We start from the raw sequence: 12,123 nt of genomic DNA on the forward strand, positions 1-12,123 counted from the left end.
GTAGATTTTCTCTTCTAGACAAGAATATTCATGGTTCCAAGAGACAGACATTTATCAGACTGTGATTACTCCAAACCACACAGGAGGAAAAAAACAAAACCGACTGCAGGGAACCATGATCATGCCTAACAGGGACTTTGAAATATTCAAGAAGATGACAGGATCCCACAACGATGATTCCACATGGGCTATGGTAATGCCATTAAGCTGATGAGCACCACCAAAAGATTGACTTTGGCCTGAAAACTGCTTAGGACAATTTTGAGATGGCTACCTGAGATGATCCAGCCTGACAGACTACTCGAATAAGGAGTTGTGACAAGTTCTGCATTTTCTCATTATGCAGAGACTGGACAAATGACACAGGTCTTGACACTTAACCCCAAAATTTTCTTTTCAGGATTTCCTAAAGATGTCTTCACCACCAGAGAGCAGGAAATAATTTTAAGAAAAGGAAGCCCACATTCCCAAGAGGTGTGATGGGCGGTTTTTGGTCATTTAATGAGTTTTGGATATTGTTTCTGTTTGCAATGTTTGGTTACAAGTTGTTAATTGTTAATGGTCAGGAAAAATGCTGAACAAAGAGATTATGTTCAGAGGTTTTTTTATTAAAAGAAAAAGAAAACAGAATATAGATATGAGGTAGACCAATGAATCTACTCTGAGAATTAACATTAAGAATTAATAGGGTAAATGGGTAGATGATTGAATCTACCCTAAAAAGCAACAGAGGGAAGATATAAAAAAGGTAGACTACTAAATCTACATTTAAAAGGAACTACTGGTTTTAAATAAATAAGTAATGAAAATTTTTGTCTGAATTTATCAAATATTACTGGCCTGGACATTATCAAGATATATATAAAGGAGTTTTTTTTTTAATGCGAATCTGTCCTGTGTTAATTTACTAGACATCATTCATGTAATTTTTGGTTGTATATATTGTATATACTTATTGGATAGTTTTCTTGTATTAGTTATACTTTTTTTTTCAATTTTAGACAAAATAGTGGAAATGTGGTAGTGTGTTCCCTCAAAATATTGTGCACCAAAAAAAATTCATCTGGGATCAGAAAACAGACAGCCAGTAGATACAGAGGCTAGAAATTGGTGGCACTCACATCTCTAATCCTAGCATTTCACAGACAGAAATCCTTCTGGATCTCTGTGAGTTCAAGGCCACATTGGAAACAACAAGGTGTGGTGACTCCTGCGTTTAATCCCAGGGAGTAATGGTAGAAAACAGAAAGGTATACAAGGCATGAGGACCAGAAACTAGAATTATTTTGCTGGTCAAGCTTTGAGGCTTTGGAGCAGCACAGTTCAGCTGAGGGCCATCCAGTCTGAGGAAACAAGATCAGATGAAGAACTGGCGAGAACTTTTAAGATTCCTGCTACACCCAGCAATGGACAAGGAGTCCTTTCCAGTCTGCCATTCACCTGCACTTGAAAATCTGAGGTTAACAGCAATCTTTTGTCCCTGAGATGCACACATTCTCCATCCTCTTTTTCTCCCATGCTGATGGGTTTGGCTCCAAGTCTGGAATGGAATGCCACTGTCTATGGCTGCTAGGCCACTGTGGCTGTGTTACAAGGCTAACCAACAGTTTCTTGTATGAGGTACAGTGCTGATGCAAATCTAGACATATTTTTCTTATGGTGTTTACATAGTGTTTGCAATTCTCTGATCTTTACTCATCCATATTTAGCCTTTGTCTCAATGCCCCATCATAATGACTTATTGCTGTGAAACCAAGCAACCTGAACCTGATGTGGTATGGTGGACTATAGGGATGAAGCTTTTGTTTTATGTGCCAATTTGCAAGCTGAAAGGTTTCTATACCCTGATATTAAGCCTCTTCATCTTTCCACTGGTAGAATAATCCAAATCCTACAGAATTATAACGCTAGGTATTTGTGGTACATGCCTTTAGTCCCAGCACTTGGGAGGCAGAGCAGGCGGATTGTTGAGTTACAGGCCAGCCTGCTATACTGAATGAGTTCCAGGACAGGCTCCAAAGCTTACAGAGACAAACTGTCTCAAAAACAAAACAAAAAAGAGGTAAAAGTCCAGGTTTAATGGGTAAATTTCTCAGGGATGACATTTTTGGTCCTGTGGAGACTGAGAAAAGACTGAAAAACTACATGACCATCTCAGAGGGGCAGTTTAACCTATAGATGTGGTCTTGAGCATGTCTGTGAGAAGCTTTCTGAGATGGGGCAGGGTTTGGATACAGAGGGGTAAGGACCTGAGGCAGAGATCCCTCCTGAACAGAAGCTAGTTGGCATTCTTCATATGAGCCTTGTCTAGGAGAGGTTATTCTTCTGGCCAGTCTTGGCAACATCCAAATTGTTGGATGAAAGCACCTCATCATAGATTCAGTGGTGATGACATTGCCTGTACAGGGAAGCTTCATATGGGCCACAGTGTGTGCTCTAGTGTGTATATATACATAGTTCGTGATAGTTCCAGCTGGCCTCTCCTGCTCTCTCAAGAAAGACCCCAGACTCCAGCATTGAAGCTTCTTGCCAAAGATGTCTTTGACTTCAGTATTTCAGTTCTGTATTATCACACAGCTACAGTGGGTAAACACACACTTTACTGTGCAAATCTAGTAGCAACTGTTTGGAAGTGTTGGATGTGGGGTCCAGGATCTCTTGGGCATCTTCAAGGCAAGTTTCTTAACCAAGTAATAAACTTCTGAAATCCCATGATTCTAAATGAGAATGGATTAGTGAATTATCGTTGCTAGTTGAGGTTAAAGGTATCTGTCTTCAGTCTACTTGTATAAGCCTGGAATAAAACATTCTTGGGATTAATGAGAACCTGGCATTAAGGGCTCTAGAAACTTCTTTGGGGGGGGGGCTTTTAAATTGAAATCCACGATCCAATTGGCTCACTGTTCTCAGACTCTTTGTTCTACAGAACTCTTCTGGCATTGGAAATTGGACAATATATATGCCCTCAGAGGATCAGTTCTTTTAGACTTACAGACCTGACCCAGCAACTTGCCAAATTCTGTCCTTTCAGACCATTTGTCCTTTTGAACCTGGGGTGAGGGGAAGTAGGGAGTGAGAAAGTAAATTAGAAATCAATACCCTCTCTGTAACACCAATCTTTTTTTCATAAATCACACTTTATTATTCCCTCTAAGAAGACTCTCCCAACTAATAAAAATACAAATATATAGGTTTACATTGAGAATCATACATGTCAACACAACCCGATTCAGGTCACTGTCCCAGCATCTCTCTAAGAGAAATCACAGTGGTGCAGTTCCGAGGTCAGGGGCAACAGCAGGCCCATCCTACTCCCACCTCACACAACAGACTCAACAGGTGTTTGCTTCAGACCATGATAATGGTGAGGAGTAAAGACGTGCTGACTAGAAGCATTGGGAACAGCAAGGTGTGCTACCTCCAGTCTGGCCTGGGGACTGGATTTCCATTGAGTGCACCATGAGTTGTCAAGTATATCATATTTTCTCCAAATCCACACAGTCATTCTGTGGTGGGTATTGTGTTCCCTGCAATATTGTGTGTTCCCCGAAAAAAACTTATCTGGGGTCAGAGAACAGACAGCCACTAGAACAAGGCCAAAAGTGGTGGTTAGAAAATGGGAACAGTAAGCCATAACAGAAGGTGGGCTGTAGTGTTGCATGCCTTTAATCCCATCACTTGGGAGGCAGAGCCAGTTGGATCTCTGAGTTCAAGGCCACTTTAGAAAAGGTTCAGCATGGTGACCCATGCCTTTAATCCCAGAAACCCAATCTTTAATCCCAGTGTGTGGGGACAGAGAGAGAAAGGTATATAAGTCGTGAGGACCAGGAACTAAAGTAAAATATGTAGTTAGTTAAGCATTTGGTTAGTTAAGCATTTGTCTGGAGAAGCATTCAAGCTATGGAGCAACACAGTTCAGCTGAGACTCATTCTGGATGAGGACTCAGAGGTTTCCAGTCTGAGGAAACAAGACCAGCTGAGGACCTGGCGAGGTAAGGTAACTGTGACTTGTTCTGTGTCTCTCTGACCTTCTAGCATTCGTCCAAATAACTGGCCTCAGATTTGAATTTATTAATAAGTACCTTTAATATTCATGCTACAACATTCTTTCTGCTCTGATCTGGAAGTTGTGAGTCATCATGAGAACACTCCTGTCTGGTCCAGAACACTCTTTTCTGGTCTGGAGACACGGAGGGTGTAGGGGGCTGAGTCAGAGATACCTCTTGAATAGAAGCTAGTTGGCCTTCTTCATATGAGTCTTTACTTCCTGCCACCTTCCCAGGTCCTTCAGGGATCAAAGGAATCAAGGCCAGTGATTTAATCAAGGAAGTCACTAGTGGTCTCCTGGCCTGTTTACAAAACAGGTTGTCTTCATAGAAGGATTCTGCTAAAATGATCCAGCAATGGTAAGCCCCAAAGGACCTGAACTTCTCTCTGATTGCACACCCTCAGGAAAGCAGGGTCTTCCCCCTTCCAGGGCAGTTTCCATCTCAGCTCAGCAGAGGGACTTCCTGGAGATCTTGGGCTTCTTCACAGGCTTCACATAGAGGTTATCTATGATGCTCCCCTCTATGTTCCAGGAGCCAGATAAGGAGGAGTTCTCCTTCTCAGCTCTGGAATCCTTGGTGCTGATAGGAAGAGGGATGTTCTCAGTGTCTGTCTCCTCCATCTGCTGGAACTCCAGTTCAGGGGGAAGCAAGGCTCTGGGTAGGGGATGGTGAAAGTTTTGGCAGCAATCAAGGGGAAAGTTCTGACAACATCTTTGAAAAGACTCTGGGTCTTGCCTGTCCTGGCTATGAAGCAGGTGAGTGCTCACTCCACATTTCCCCTTATGGACTGATTGTCAAACACTGATTCAAGGTATGAAGGAGTTTTGATGTAGGTTTGGGGATCAGGAAACTCAGGAAAATGGCTGAGGATGGGTGGTGGGTGGGGTCTGTTGTGCACTGCACAGAGAGCCTTGGGTTTCACTGGCTGATTGGTCACCAGAGGTGCCATGATGACCATCCTCTCAGACCCTTTTGCATAAGCAGGAGGAGCATCCATATTGAACCCCATTTCCAGGAGTGTGACCAGGACATTCCACAGTGTGTGCTGAGGCCTGGCTGTGTGTTCACAGTAAGACTTGGCACTACTGCCATCATTTGATATGTAGCTCTCTAGCATCTCTGTCAATGTTTCCACAGATGCTTTCTCAGAGCTCTCAAATCCGGCCTATGTCAGCAAGGAACTAACAACCACATGTGGAGTCCTCTTCCAGGACAGATGGTAGTTATCAGCAGCATTAATGGACTGTTTGCCCCCTGATCCCTTTCGGCCAACTTGCTCACTCTACTGCCCTGTAATAGGAATCTTAAAAGGGCCAGGAGGTGATATCCCACTTCTAAAGCAGAGTCAGGCAGATCTCTATGATTTTGAGGCCAGCCTGAGCTACAAAGTATACTACAGAAAAGGCAACAAAGCTACAAAGAGAAACCTTGCCTCAAAAAACAAAACAAAACAAAATAAAATTTGAAACCAGATATTTGGATGAAGAATTGAGAGATCAGAGGAATAAGACAAGCCACAGCTAACCTCACATCCACAACTACTGATTGAATCCTATTTCCACAAAGCTTCAGACAGTGAAAGATTCAGAGTCATGACCAGAATGAAACTCAGCTGAAGTGCCTGTGGTTCCTCGTCCTCATTCTTATATACCTCTCTGCGGCCTGAGGTCACTTCCTGGAATTAAAAGTGTGTGTCTTTCCCAAGCAAGAAATGTGATTTCAAGTGCTGGGATTAAAGATGTGTGTCACCATGCCTGGCTGTTCTATTTGTGGCCTTGACCTCTGACTCCAAAGTGATAGTGTTAAAAGCCTGGGTGCGACCATTTTCTCATCTCTGTCTAATCTAGTGTTTGTTCTGTTCTCTGACCCACAGATATGTTTCATTAGGGTACACAATTTATTGGGGATATGAAGGCAATGCAGACCCCATCTTGGGTATTAGGGACAGGACTGTGTTGTGACAGGGAGAACCTCAAATTTCCAGAGTGACCCAAGGTTACCACCAGCTCTCCGTTTCATGAATCTGCAGCAAGCTGGCACTTGTTTCCAGGGGCTCAAACTCTGCTCATTAGCTGACCAAACTCTGTTGCTTTGCAGGATAATCTCCCAGCAAGATGGCCTTCTGCCTCCTTGAGGAATGAGGCTTCAGAAGCCAATACAACTCTACAATGGCTTTGGACCATAAGCTCCTGAACTTGAATTCTTTTAAACAAAGACATCATGTAGTTTATTTTGTATTTTTTTAAATAAGCACACATTACAATAAAGAAAAAAACCTTTGATTTGTAAATTCAAATTTGGGAAGAAAGGGAAAGAAATAAAGACTTTTGAAAAACTGAATTACAGAGAGGGAGTGACTTTATACCCCTAAAGTTCTCAACTGCACAAAACCAAGGTCCACACAACTCCTGCTTGGCCACCAAGGGAGGGAGTTAGGCATCTTCCCAGTAGCAGGCCTCGCCTTCTATTCCTGCTCTGGCACAAAGGAAAACAGATCAACTTGAGACAACCAAACAGTTTTGGTTACAAGTATAATAAAATATTCTTAATCCTATGAATTTGAGACACCACATTTATCATCTTTGTTGAAATAGGTATGTAAAAATGCCTCTATATAGTTCTTTAGACATCATTTTCTTCCAAAGAAAATGAAGTGAACACATAGACTGTTGGAATGAAGTTGATACCCTCAGTTACAAATGCTTGATGCTTTTTTCCTTTTAAAGTTTTATTAAAAACTATTTCTTCTTCTTTAAGTAAAGAACATTATACCAAAAAATACATTGTGAAATATCCAGAGACATGTGAGTTTGTTTCCTTGAGCAAACAGCGTCCATCCTAGGAGTAGGAGTTGCAAACTAGGAAGTCCCTGGAGTCTGTCTTAGTCATTTTAATTTGTGGTTCTTATTGTATTTAGATGGGACCTCAGGTTCCAGAGACACTCTAATCATAGTCCTCAAATGCAGGGAATACAGTTCCTTAAGACACAGTTCAGGGAGCAAAAGGCAGATTTTGTGAATTCATTCTCTCAGTTCCTGTCACTACCAAGATTTTCTTGCAAGAGAGCACTGGCACATCACTCATTCAGAGATAAGATGATGTCATCTTCCCAATCAGAGTTGTCTGAGCTGTCCTCTACCAGAATCACTACCTCTTCCTCCTCTGCTTCAGAGTCTTCTGCTTCCCCCTCCTCTCCCTCCTCTAGGCTTGCTAGCTCCTCATCAGAGGGAGAGAAGTCATTGTTCCCATCGTGTCCCGTGTTCTCACTGTTGTCAGCCTCCTCCATCTCTGACTCTGGCCACTGGTCAGTGTCAAAGTCATCTACATCATCCGTGCCATCATCATCACTCTCTTCCTCCTGTTCTTCCTCTTCCGAGTCCTTCTCTTCATCTTCTTCCTCTGCCAGACGCTGCCTGCCCACTTCATAAAGCCTGCATACTGTGTCCATGTTAGGGGCATCCATACTGCCTTGATTCTCAATGACAGCAAGATAGCAGTCTTTGGTGTCTGTACACAGGTCAAAGATGTTCTGTTTCACATCAATGGTTGCTATAGGTTTGTAATCAGTTGCATTAAATGTTCGGAAGGATGACCCAAAGGGGCTTTTCATCCTCTCTTCCAAGAAGTCATCTTCATCATCTGCCTGCAACATTGCTCCATACATCACTGTCCCTGTGTAGTTAAACACCACACGACATTGATCCAGAGCAGGAACTGTGTGTAAAAGATGGAAAGTTCGAAGGTCCCAAATTTCTGTATTGATGATGGCCTCCAGCCCATTGGGATGGAAAACACCACTGATATTCCTGTTGAACTTGTCAAACTTGTGGATGGCCTGTGCAGAGCGGACATCCCACAGGACCCCATCATTTAAGACAAGATCGTCTGTAGGATCAAAGGTGGCACAGTTCCTCTTGTAGTGGCTGGCAAGATCTGGGTTAAACAGAGTCAACATCTTGGTGCCAGTCTCAATATCATAAACATGGGCCATGTCTCCTTTTGTGCCTATGACCTGATCCTGAGAGTACTTACTGAACTCAACATAATGATCTTCTGTGAAGGAATGCTTCATATCAAATACTGACCTCATCCCCCAAAGTGCAGACAAAGGCTGGCCCCAAGTGGCAGATGTCAGAAGTAAGGACCCATCCCTGGAAGGTTCAAGGTGTGTGATGGCTGAGTTGTGACAGTTATAGCTGGCCTCTTCCTGTCCACTAAATACATTGTAGAGCTTCAGCTGCCCTGTACAGTTCCCAAGCATCAGGAACCGCTCCTGGGCTGAGAATGCACAACATGTCAAGCCACTCTCATCTTCATGAGCTTCCGGGAACACTGAAATAGGATGAAATCGCCTAAAGATAAGATGCCTATCAAAGCCTCCGCCATCTACACCTACATATTTTGGAAACCATGCCCTGTGGTTTAGCCTTGAGGTAAAGTTCATTGGGGCTTGGCTCCTCTGTTTTGGCTCAGGGCACTGGTGAGGAGTAAAGAGAGAAAAAGGTGGACAGGTGGCAATGGGGTTCTTGCAGCGAGCATGTTGCTCTCTAAGATGCTCTGTGATGATACTGTCCAGTGTTGGTAGGGAAGGAAGATGTCTGTCCAGTTGTGTTTTAACAGCATGGCTCTGGCTGTATGTGCAGAGGTCCGACTTCTGCTGCAACACTTGGATATTCCGGCCATTGCAAAGTGATGGCCTCTCTCTGATAAAACTGGTCCTGCCAATCAAAGGAGAGTTGTCTGCATATGATGGGCCAGGCAAAGCCAGTGATCCCGGGGTTGCGCATGGCAGAGTATTGGAAGGGAAGTCATGGGAGACAGAAGGGGTAGAAGCATCCATAGCAGCGTGGCTGCCCAGTAGATTTGCAATGCCATTGGCAATCCGAGGGGTCTCAGGAAGAGAGACAGTAGGAGCAGCAGCAGTCACTGGGGTGAAGGCAGAAGAGTGTGTGGCAGCAGTCATGGGCAAGTCGGCCTCTCTGGTCAGCACAGTGGCTGACTCTCCAAGCCCTTTAGAAATGAGATGGTTTCTTATCAACAGTAGTAGTTCTTTCTCAGGGAAGCAGATCCTTGACTGGGCAACAACGCCTGCTTTCTGTAGCCCTGCCAGTGACACATCGGTGCCAAGCAGAAGAGGCTTTCCTAGTATTCGCTCAATGAGCTCAACTGCATAGTTGCAGAATTTGACATGGTATCTACGCTTATCCTGCCGCACTGGCTCCTTCATCAGCTGTTGAATCTGCCAGCTACTAAAAAGGGGCAATTTGCTGATAATCTGTGTAACAGTGCTACTTCTAGACAAGCCCACTAGGGCTTTGCAGGCCATGGCTCGGATCTGGTCTGCATCTGTGATGGGCATCTTGATGGACAATAGGGACAGAAGCACCTTGATGCCATCATTGGACTGGACCACATTCCACATCTTGGCCAGGGGATGATCACTGCTCTTGGGGATCTGAGACAGCTTTCTCCGAGCAGTTCCAGAAGTAAATTTACCAAAACTGGATATTCGGTTATCTGGGCCACATACACAATTGATGATAACTCGAAGGGCTGACTTCTGAATTTCAGCATCTTGGAGAAAATATTCACCTTCAGCAACTGCCAAAATGATGCTGATTCCTACAGTGGATACAGTAGAGCCATGCTCATCCAAGACCTTCACCGACTCTGCCAATTGCAGCTGGATTTTTGGCACCACAGTGAGGATGGCCAGGACATCCAAAGCAAAGCGCACAGTGTCAGTCCTTGCATAATAGGTCTTCCACTTGCAGGCGATGGAAATCAGCTGCAACAAGAGCTGCACGCAGGAAAGCTTGAGGAAGACTTCAGCAGGTTCCCAATACAGCTGAGCTGGGCCATATTCTATCAAAAACTCCATCATTTCCTCAATCTGCTCACCACTGTATGAGCATGCCTTGTATGGAGGAGAAGAGTGCACAGGAATAGCTCCCTCAGGGCTCTGAAGGGACTGCTTGACTTGTTCCAATTTAATGGCCAAGTGAGCCTCAAAGTACTTTCGCAGAGCCATGCAGGTATCTTTGCCTCTTTGGCAGGTAGCAAAGATTTTATAGTTGCTCACGTGTCCACCCGGGTCTTCCGAATGTAGAATCTCCAAAGTACTGATCAAGTTCACTAGGCGACGAAGACCATCATAATGGTCAAAGTGCTCCAAGACAGCTGGGAATGAGAAGCAACCTGAGAAAAACAATGTTGCATGGCGGCATCCTGAAGCATGAGAACATTCCATTACCATAGGGCATAGTTCACCACATCAGAGAGAACTTGGTGGGATGCATGCAAAGTCTTTCCATAGCATCCTGGATGTTGGACAGGTAATACAAGCATATAGATACAGCAGTTGCAGCCATAGAAGGACGAGGAATTTCTAGTAATTTCTGTACCCCACCATGTGTAACAAAGTCTGTGGCAAATTTGTTATGGATGAGGAGAGATGCTAGTTGCTTGAGTGCCTCAAAAGTAAGCAGGACATCATTAGTCTGTTTCAGATCAATATAAAACATCATCACTTCCTGTCATTTCAAGTTGCATGAACAGGGAAGTAATTCTGATACTCTCCCAAAGGGGTCAGGTACTGGAGAAGAAGTCTCTGCTCAATAGCAGGAGTCATTGGATAGAGGGTATAGTTGGTGCCAATCACCCAGGGGGGATACTTCTGACCAGCTGTTATTAGACACCTCAGCAAACACACCATCTGGCTCAGAAGATGACACACCCAATTTCCTGCTTGGCTGTCCTGTCGTTCTCTCTTTCACCATGCTTTGCAGACTTCTTGAATCCTGAGGCTTCCTCAGGCCTCAATTGCTGAGTATACTCCATTACTGGTCTTCCGACTTAATTCCAGATGAAAAGAGATGTCCATATCTCTAGAAATTTCTTGCTCTCCATCCACAACATCTACTGCCATGTCACCATAGTCCATATCCACAGCTTCCTCATCTAAAGCAAACGTGGCTCTGATGAAGTCTTCTGGGGCCCTAAGACACATACTTTCCTGCCCCAAAGACACTTCCTGAACATGTAGCTCTCTCAGTTTGCCAAGCACTACTGCCACCAGCCTGTATTTTCATCTCTGTACCTTGAAACAATCTGTTTGATTTTCCATAGCACCTCCTATAGTGCTGTAGAATATGTCCTCAGTGGCTGATCAGCCTCTTGGGCCCATTTCAAAAGATTTTCAACAATCCCTTCCTTTTCTTCAAAGAACACTGCAGCTTCTAGACATGGCATGATGTCCAGTAGCAATCTGCAGGCTGCAGTATTTAAAGGGGCCTCTCTGCTTGTCAACTAATACCCATTCATCAGTGTGGTTCATGAAATCAGCATTCGTGGAGAGTAGTCTCAGCAAGTGACCCAGCATACAGTCAGGAGCAACTCGCACAGGATGTCGATCATCAAATGGGTCTGGATCTCCTTTATGATATTCTTCAGTTTCTTTTTCAATTAATTCTGACATTCTGCTAAGGATGGCTACCATAGCCTGCCCGTTTCCATGGTCCTCTTTCCACTGTTCCAGCAGGGCAGTGAGCTCATCTTTGGAGTCCACATGTACCACTACTGTAGTCATGGCTTGTCCCACCTGAAGAACCAAGGAGTATTCACAATGGCTGGACTGGTCCAAATCTGCTTTCAGCAAGTCTAGGGAGTTTAGTTGTTGGGAGCAGGTTGTAGTCAGCAGCTGATGCTAGTTGTCTCTTTCAGCCAACAGGAAATCTGCTTAGACAGATAGAGACGTTACAACGTGCATTTACATATTACATCCCCTTCTGAGCATCCAAGGCATTGGGAGCAGAGTTACCAGGACAGCTGATAGGTCCAGAAGTTCAAAGGCTTTTCAGGAAGCCACTGTAGTTGATTGCTACATTCCTCAGCTTGGAAGTTCACTCAGGTAGTCTGAGAACTGAAGATAGCCTAAGAGCTATAGAATGTCTTAAGTTCCATGGCTCAAGTAGGACCTCAGTCCAGGTTGTCCTGAGTGAAGATCCAGATTTAGAATTGGGCTGTGTTGTCTGAATATTGCTGGGCTATCCAGAGAATGTTAATCCCACTAATC

The 12,123-nt window shown here is 44.1% G+C and overlaps 2 pseudogenes; both read right to left on the reverse strand.

The window, feature by feature from the left end:
- Positions 1-4,495: 4,495 nt before the first annotated feature.
- LOC118575241 lies at positions 4,496-6,833 on the reverse strand (annotated as a pseudogene).
- Positions 6,834-7,125: 292 nt separating this feature from the next.
- On the reverse strand, positions 7,126-11,637 carry LOC118575240 (annotated as a pseudogene).
- Positions 11,638-12,123: the final 486 nt, after the last annotated feature.

Source organism: Onychomys torridus, unplaced genomic scaffold (assembly GCF_903995425.1).
Source record: "Onychomys torridus unplaced genomic scaffold, mOncTor1.1, whole genome shotgun sequence".
NCBI lineage: Eukaryota > Metazoa > Chordata > Mammalia > Rodentia > Cricetidae > Onychomys > Onychomys torridus.